Source organism: Nothoprocta perdicaria, unplaced genomic scaffold (assembly GCF_003342845.1).
Source record: "Nothoprocta perdicaria isolate Ctin4 unplaced genomic scaffold, notPer1 scaffold_208, whole genome shotgun sequence".
NCBI lineage: Eukaryota > Metazoa > Chordata > Aves > Tinamiformes > Tinamidae > Nothoprocta > Nothoprocta perdicaria.
In genome coordinates, this window is record NW_020455294.1 from 265,323 (window position 1) to 274,877 (window position 9,555).

Genomic DNA, 9,555 nt, shown 5'->3' on the forward strand with positions numbered 1-9,555 from the left:
ATTTAGGCAGATTAGGAATATGACTCTAAATCCCCAGAGATTTTCTTGACCGCTAGATTATTTTAGGGTTAATATGTCTCTCGTTCCATCTTTCTAAATAGGTTGGTTTGGGGCTTTTTGTCTTTTTTTTTCCTTTTTTGAATTTGAGAGGTTTGCGAGGGAAAATTGCTGCCTCAGTCAAACTGCTGCCAGGGAAAAGGGGCAGAAGGAGAAAATGGAGACTGCGGGACAAATTTTAAGAGTTTTGGTCTGCAAAGAGATCCCAGCAGAAAGAAACGTTCCTTCTTGAGCTTTTCATCAACTTGGAATCTCGTAGCCTTAGTGCAGATGGAAACACTGCTTGGTTTTGATACAGGCAGAAGTGCACAGAGAAATACATAACACTCATATCATGCCATAACGCTGAACAAATTAGTAGATGGCCAAATAAATATGGTCTTACAACATTTGGACCAGTCAACGGCAGCTTAACRGAAATGGGGCTCCAAAGGGGTTGCACAAGCCCAAGGGTGATCTTGCTTCCCAGCTCTTCAATACCAATGGTCTGTGCCCACCGGGGCTGCTGCCAATGGTTCAGCTTCAGGTGCGATGGATGAGACGGAAAAGTGAACGTGATGATTTCTGTCACTGTCACAATTTCTGATGCAGTTCAGCTCTGTATCGAGCGCTTGAGTGTCCAGAGCCTTCCCTTGAGGTTTGTCTCACTCTTTCCGAGGATAATCCTCTTTTTGGAAGAGCGTTCGCTCCTCCCATTGCAGGTAGTGGCTGCCCGTGTGCAGCGCGTGTCCCCTGGCCAAAATTATTTGTCATTTTTACTTTCAGTTTAACTTCGGTTTAATTGTCTCGGTTTAAGCCTCTTGGCACTAACACTAAGCTGCTTTTGTTTTTACTTTGGATGCAATAATTTTAATGTTTCCTCCATATGGCAGTGGGTTTTCAAGGGGAAACAACAAGGTCTGCGACTGAGGTGTATGAATGGACTGTAGTGAGGAAAGTGAAACTACACACACAAATGGGACGTGTCAGGCTCGCGTGGTACGTTAGGGAACTCATGAAAGACTTAAGCAAGGAGGACTTTGTCCATGAAGCCATTTCCTTTTTTTTTTTTTTTTCCTACTGGAAACAGTTTGGAGAAGTCATTTTGTGCTTAGAAAGCACCAGTCATCTGACCTCAGATGAGACCTGCAAAGAGTTGGAAGTGTGATGAGTTTACTTGATGATCTTAAAGGCCTTTTCCAACCATAATGATTCTATGATATGACAAGAACTTCCACATCTTACTCTCAGCCCTGCCGTATTTACAGTGGATTTTCTACTGTTTCAGCAGCAGCCTGATTAACAGCACAGCTACTTCACTGGTGACTGCCAGAAAATACCAGCTATAAAACACACTGCAGTGGCTCGAAGCAATGAATTACATGGCTGTGTCTGAAGCGCTTGTGTCAAGCATAGCTGGTCTGAGAGCTTATTCTGTGAGCGCCGTGCGCTTGTCTGCCTAAGTTTCCTCATGCTCAGTGGGATTATTATCGTAAATGTGAGCCTGCCAGTGCGTTTTTAGCCCAAGGCTCCCCTTTTCAAAAATAGTTAAGCATCATCCTGGCATTGGATAACAGCAGCGTCACTCGGCTTGGGCTGTGGACCTGGAGTCCTCRTCCAGATTTGGCTGCGTCATGGGAGGGGGTTGTCCCCCGGGCRCAGAGCAGCATTCCCAAAGGGCCTAAATAGATTGCTTTCTTGGTAGATCTGGGGCTGTCTGCTTTGCTTTTTCATCTTCTAGCACTTCTTTATTTGTCTTTCATAGTAGGTCRTTCAACAGCAGTGGGATACCCCTAAGAGAGGAAGTTTTGCAGTCCTTGGCCAATCCAAAAGTAGCCTGGATCACTAGTGACCAAATTTGCTGCCATGATCACAAGGTAATGGTGCCATGTGCTGATCTATAGGGAAGGACTGAGGATTCTGGTCCAGGAAAGCGTCTATCTCCACGCCATCAAAATTGGTGTCACAAGCTGCTCTGACACTCCTCATACCACTTCCCTGGGCAGAGCATGGATCAAATGGGAAAGGAAAGTGGCTCCCATTGTGCCCCCCTGMTGTTTGTCCCTTCCGGGCTCTGGAGATGCAGTGGTGACGTCTTCCTGGTCATGACGGATGCAGAGAAGATCAGCGGATGCCTCAGTCTGGGAYGTGTGACCAGCGCTGAATTTACACCAGCCATGTCCACAGTGAACGTTTTGGGAGCACCAGCTTCACTGTGGCATGGCGTGCGGCACGCGACCGGGTGGGTTAGTGAGGGCCTTCCAGGACACTGCTAACCCCTCCAGCCAAATGTGGGGGGCATAAGAACCCAGCTCCCACTTACACTCAGAGAAGGAAGGAAAAACTGGTAGTCGAGGTGGGAAGTGTGGCTGCACATCACACGCGGAGCCGGTCCCTACAAGACTGCTGCTCCCCACAGAGCCGGAGCTCACTCCAGGACCGCTGTGGGGTCTCCGCAAGGTTTGTGTCCGATGAGAACGGACTGAGCTAGCCTAGGCTATAGCGTTGTTACGGATTTCCTGTGTCTGCTGTTAGGGTTTCCGCGCGGGTTCTTTGACGAACCAAAATCCTTCCACTTGATGTTTCTCCTATTGAAATCATTCCTGAACTCTTACCGCATTTGCCAAACGCTTTTATTTTCTTTATAAAAAGGAGGACGTGAGCTCATTAAAGTGGTGTGAGACTTCAGCCTTTAGATGTTTAATGGTCTTTTAAAACTTTTTTATTTTGAGACACGCTGCTCTCTGATGTGGCTAAGGACAATAGCCTCTAACTGAGTTTCAGCGAGGCTGTGTTCAGAGCATGAATTCTTGCCTTCTGTATCTTGGCAAATTTGCTGGTTCACAAAATTTTACTACACAACAGTAAAAGCTCTATCCTCCAGTTTTCTTTTTTCTATTCYCCCTCTTCTTCCACTGGTAGAGTGTTAAGTATTCCAGATTTGATTTCTCTAACATTTCTTTAAATGAGTCATTTGTCTTCATGTCAAAACACTGCRTCATTTCTGAAGCTAGCAGCAACCTGGTCCAAACTGCTAGAACTACAGGGCTAAATTAAAAAGAAAAAAAGACTTGAAAATAATGAGAAGCGAAAGCTAATGTTTACAAACCTTAAGGGAAGGACTACCTAAACCCTGGAGGCTCCATTTCTCTTCCCAGGCGTCGCTCATGCTGCAGCGGCCACGCTGCCTTGTACCACATCGCTGTGTTGTGCTCTTCTCCAAGGGCTCTCCTAACTTCCCATGAACCAGGACACCACGTGCCCAGGGCCTCTGAACATGTAGGAAGTGCACCTAAAAACAGCAGATCTGATCAGCTGGCCTGTAGTCAGTCCACTAGCAGAGAGATCTCCAGCACAGACACACCAGCAGAAGGGGTTGATTTGCTTGATACAGAAGGATCTGAAGTCAGTTCAGCAATATCCAGACTCTTACTGCGAAGTGCAAGAGGAACCTGAGCTATCAGCAACAGGATTTTCTAAAAAAAATCCTGAAACTGGAATTAGAAATATTCTTTTAATATAATTTTCAGTATAACTGAAATTGGGTATAACGTGCTTCACTGTGGGGAGGAAAACGGTCCCGTTCTGCTTACCGTCTAGGAACCATCCTACATTTTTATAGCCATTCTTTTTTCTTTTCAGCTTGGCTCTTTAATACTGAAATTTCACTTGGCCTCCTAATTCACTGGCAAACAAGTGTCAGGTAGAGTTCAGCTCTCCCCTACACAGAGACGCTGCCCTGTGGTAGGCACATAAACAAAGCCAGGACGGTGCCTCTTACGCAGACCCCATTTCCCTCCCCCTTCCACCCAGTAAACAGCTTCTGGCTGCAGATTTGGTCCTTTATAGAAGAGATTTTTAAGATCCCAGATGACCTATCCAACCTCCTGGTAATCCTCAAATCATCTGCTCGCCATGCTAATGTGGAGATGTCACTGGAAGGGCTTGTTGACAACCTTCTGGTGCATCAAAGATAATTCTGTAAAACTGCGGCCATCTTCATCACTTAAACTTGAGCACATGCTTGAATAAAACTTCCCTTTCTGACAAATTCAAAAAGACTGTTTGCAAGAGAGAGGAAAAAAAAAAAAAAACTTCTGTTTTCCAGTTTACTTTGGGTTAGAGTAAAGTGACTCTTGTCTCCATAACCTCTTGTGAACTTTTWAAGCAAACATTTCAAAAGTTACTTCTTTCAGCAGTCTGAATATCCTTTCCGTGCACATTCTCATACAATCTATATCTATAGATTAAACTATCTATAAATCATATTTCACATTAGTGTGAAGTGGAAAATTTTTCAACAAATACGGATTTACTTAAGTTGTTCAATTTTTATGTTTTCACACAAAATGAATATTTTATTTTCAGCCCTTAACAGCCGATAATCAGTTATATTAGCAAGTGTCTCACAAACTGTCATATTACCAACGTCTACAAATCCTTGCTAGAAGAGTCCAATCAATTTTTGTGTTGAGTAATAAATACTAATCCCAGCTCAACTGTTTTGTTACATATACAGCATGCCCTGATCCCAAAGAACTCCTTAATCCACTATTTTAATAACGGCCCGTGGATTATGGGATCTATAGTGTCTATTGACACAACGTATGGAGCGAGGGGCCTATGGAGGCTCATTTCTGAGACTCGTTTTGGGGGCGTGCGAGCCCTCGCTGCATTAGGGGGGCAGCAGATTATCTGCTGCCTCGCAGAAGGTGAAAACACCGCGGAGCATCCCGAGAGGGAGGGCTCTGAGATAAAAGCAGGGGTATGGAAACAGCAGCGAGCAACTATGTGTGACCTGATGTACAAAGAACCAAGAAGAAAAATAAGCCTGAAATGGCACTTCTTTTCCAAAAATACCTTCTGTGCGTGCAGTGCTGGCAAGCACCTCTCTGCACCCCAAGCTCTCTTAGAAACTCCTGCCTTCCAGCTGTTTTGCTTGTCCCCACATTGAAATTTCCCCAGTATATCGAGCACATTGGCTGTGTGCTACTTCCCAGTAGGAAAATGCATGGGCTTTTCCTTGTTTCAGTGGTTCCCTGCACATGCTTTTTGGTAATTTTCTCCCCGAGTTGCATGGTACGGATTATCTCAGGTGGGTGGCAGCAAGCGCTCAGTAGAGCATCTTCTCGATGATTAAAAATAGGTCTCCCACTAATATAAAATTAAATTGATATTAAAATTATTAAATAATTCTATAATAAAATTATTAAATAATTCCCACTAACATAAAATTAAATCGATATTTACATTAAATTTTATTTTTTATTTTTAAAATCTATTTAAATTTAAATTAATTAAATTATTAATTAAATTTATTTAAATTTAAATAAAATTTATTGTTTTCATCTAGTATTTTCTTTAACTTTCAGTAGTTTCTGCTCCCCATATCTACTCATCTATTCATCAGCTCATCCACTGGGCACTCACTTCTTGCAGAGGTTTCTCCCATTTTGAGCTTTCCTGTTCCATCTGTTGGTGACCTGTCATCTTCTGACTTGGTTCCCACTGCCCTGAGTTCCCCCCGAGAGTGTCCTCATTCCACTGTCTTTCAAAACAGCTGCTGCAAGTTTTGTCACTTCAGTGTTTGCTGGCAACGCGTAGTGCCTTGTTCCTGAGATAAGAAGTGATCCTCAGGGAGCTATTTGGCATGTGCAAGGACAAAACCCATGGGATCTTCAAAACCCACCTGTAAAATCCCAGAACCACAGACTCACAGAATGGTTGAGGTTGGAAGGAACCTCTAGAAATCACCTAGTCCAACCCCCCTGCTCCAGCAGGGACACCTACTGTATCCCTACCTGTAAATCCCTGCCTGTAAAATCCCTACCTGTAAAACTGTAGCTCCCGAGGGAAGGCAGGTGAGCCGCTGCTCTAAGGGACAAGATGGGCTGATCTGTTGGCCGTAGAGGAGGTTGGGACAGGCAAGAGGTATCTGTGTTTCCACAGGAGTTTCTTGCAGCGTGGGGAGATGCACATGCAGCAGGCTGGTTCAGCAGAAGCGTGGCAGGGGGCCCCTCTCCCAGAGGAGGAAGCTGCTGCCTGAGTTGGGCTCTTGAGGTCGTTGAAGGAGGGAAGCTGGGGTGCTGCAGGCCCTTGCAGACTGTAGAGAGAAAGCTTTTTAAAAATGATTATTTTTTAAATAAACCCCTTCAGGTTTTCTTTTAYAGGTCAGGTTCAAGACAGCTTTGAGTCCTGTGCAATACTTGCTGCCTGGCTCTGGTGTTGCAGAGGCACCGCGGGTTACGTCTAACTGACTGGATTGAGCCCCAGGTGTGACACGTCGCGTGAGCTCCGGGATTTCCTTACTGCACCCGTGGAAGGGCTGGCTGCAGCTGCACGAGGTTCAAAGCAGCCGTGTGCTTTCAAAGTGAGACCCATCCCGGTGCCACATGTTGAGCCGGGCTGGTGCCCAAAGCAGCTGTGAAGGGCAGGAACCGGGTGCCTTGTGAAGGACACGAAATCAGGAGGTGGGCTCCAGGGGTACAGCAGGGACCAAAGCGCCGTCACGAGGTCTCGTAACACAGCTGTGCCGGCAGCAGCTGCCTCCTGAACCAGCCGGAGCTCCCAGTTAGTCACTGGATTCCATGGAGCCCTCACGGGATCAGGTCCAAAGCAGTATTTTGCCCACAGAGGCATTTTAACAGCGCTGGCCATCAAAACTGACCTCCCATCGCAAGGAGGTCCACAAATCTCGGCCAGATGGGGGTTTAACACTTACTTCCCATTTCCCACAATGAGCAGAGGAGAGGAGTGTTTGTAAAATCCAAAGGCACATCACTCCTCGACTATTACGATGCTCAATTTCCTCTTGAAAATCCRAGTGAGTGAGTATCAAGAAGATATTGATGTGCAAAAGCTTCAGGCAGCAAAACAAGTCTTTTTTTTTCTTAACTTACACTGACTCCAAAAAAAAATTGTTTTTTATCAGTAAGACTCATTAATAGTTCTACACTACTTTTTTTTCCCCTAGCTCATAAAAAATATCTGCTTCAGTTGTTAGTCACACCATTAAGAGATCATTAATAAATTAGAAAAGAAGATCATTAATAAATTAGAAAATGAATGCAGTACCACCAGCATGTCTTCTGCCACAACATTTCAACTTTTCTCTTTCACAGCAATCTATGCTTTCAATGCTTCGGAAGAAATTGTGTCAGTCATTAAAAAGTTGTTTGAAATACAGTTGAAAAGATACTGTATGTGGCATCTGTGTTGTAAGACTAGCCCTGTGGTTGCCATGCTGCTTTATTGAAAAAGGGAAGCAAGATTAGTAGGCAGCAACCATCAGTTATTTGTTTTTAGCCTATTTTGCCTCATCCATTATAACTGCTAAATGATCTTCAATTGTGCATTCTATTAATCATGACATTGCCATATTTTTTTTCCTATTTGGAAAGAAGTTGCAGAATTGCTCTTCTGATTTCCCCCACATAGATACATTTCAAAAGAAGCAGGGATACTAGGGCTCTTTGTGTGTATAAGGCTTTACAAGAAGATAAAAGTAACAAYAGCACTGAAAAATAAAAAGGTATGGTAATACTAATTAGGGGCTCTTACAGCCCCCAATTACTCCACTTACTGCTTAAGTGCCTTTCTCAAACTTAGCCCCAAAGATACTACTTTTATAATGCTCATATTTTTGTAAGATACTTAGATACCTAATTCTGAAGGACTTCAGTGGGAGTTAGGTTCATAAATATGTTCTGAGCATCTTGGGAAATGCTGCAAGTGTTATAATCAAACTCATAAAAAAGCAGAGCACTTTTAAAAGGCTTCTAACTTTAAAAGCACAAGGTAGATGAACAGCACTATTCCCCGATTAGAGATAAGAGAGGAGCTTGGACAGAAACTGAGCACAGGCAAGAGCTGAAAAGGGTTAACGTTATTATGCTGCTGGGTTAACAGTTCTTTTTTTTTTTTTTTTTTTTTTGACATTATTTGACATAATGTCAGATTCCAGTGGTCTCACCCATCACAAGCACGCAAGGTGGAAGTTAAACCCAGGTCACTTTCATGCTTCAGTACAACTCTTCCAAACAGTGTATTTCATTTTGCCAGCACAGGGAATTCACCCTTGCTGGCCCTGCTTTTTTTTTTTTTTTTTTTTTTTGACATTATTTGACATAATGTCAGATTCCAGTGGTCTCACCCATCACAAGCACGCAAGGTGGAAGTTAAACCCAGGTCACTTTCATGCTTCAGTACAACTCTTCCAAACAGTGTATTTCATTTTGCCAGCACAGGGAATTCACCCTTGCTGGCCCTGCTTCCCCAGTGATGSGCAGTTGAGCTGGGCGGGAAAGCAGCCCAAAGACACAAGTCGGCTGCGTGCCTGGGACACATCCAATTTCAAGGCCCCACCAAGGCTAAGGCGGCACAAGGACTGCACAACTTGYACCTGATCCTCCCACTCTAGTGCAAAACACCTTGTCCTTCTTCCTTCTCCCTCCACATCCCTTCTGCGCTCTCCCCTGCTGTGCCCTCATGAGCAGGAGGCAGCCACAGCKGGCACAGAGCTTGGGCACTAATGGTGATCCATTAGCGTAAGGAAGGGAGGGGCTGCCGTGGGTCTTCCCTCCTGCATGGCCTGTTCTCATAACAGCTTTGCAGTGCATTGGGACTCCCTCTCCYATCACCAGGCTTGGTCCAAAGCAGGCGATGGGTTCGAGAGGAGGGTATGGGAAACGGGCGCACAKGGGGCATGATCCGAGCTTGGTGCCCTTAGGAAGGCGGCCCGGCAGCGGCGCCTTCCCCTGACGGTCACCGCCGCGCACCCAACGGCCGCTAACGGCCACTAACGGTCGTACATGACGTGCGCGCCCCACCCCCTAGCACGAGGCAGCTGGCCTCGCCCCCAGCCCACGTGGCGGCGGCGGCGGCACCGCCCCCTCCGCCTTGTCCAATGGGCGGGCCACTGGGCGCGCAGGGGGCGTGGCGAGGCGGCGGCGATGGCGGCGGCGGCGGCGCGGCGGCTGTGGCTGTGGCGGGCCGGGCCGGGCCTCGGGAGGAGGAGACTGTGAGTGACGTAGGCACCGCGCGCGCGCGCGCGTGCGTGGGAAGGGGCGGGGCTCGTGGGCGCCCCTCCCCGCGGGGAGACCCCCCACACACACACACACACCACGTAGCCCCTCCCCCCGCGGGCGGGAGCCGCGCTCGGGGCTGGGGGGGGCGGGGAGGGGGGTTGTGCCCCCTCCCCCCGCCAGGTGCCGCCCCGCGCTCCTGGGGGCCCGCGGGGGGGGAGGGGCCCTAACGGCGCCTCGGGGCGGCCGTTGGCGGGGCGGGGGGGGGTCGCCCCGAGCCGCAGGGAAACGCTCGTCCCATCGGAGGGGCACGGGTGCGGAGGGGCACCCGTAGTTTCTTTTAAATCACTTTTTAAAAAAGTTTTAATTTTGGGCTAGTTTGGGGGCTGCTGGCTTCACCTCGAGCACCTCCTGCTTGGGGCAGGGCGGCCTCATGTGTCCCAGTGCCCGGGCGCGTTCCCGAGCCTCCCGTGTCGCGCGTGTCCCAGTGCCCGGG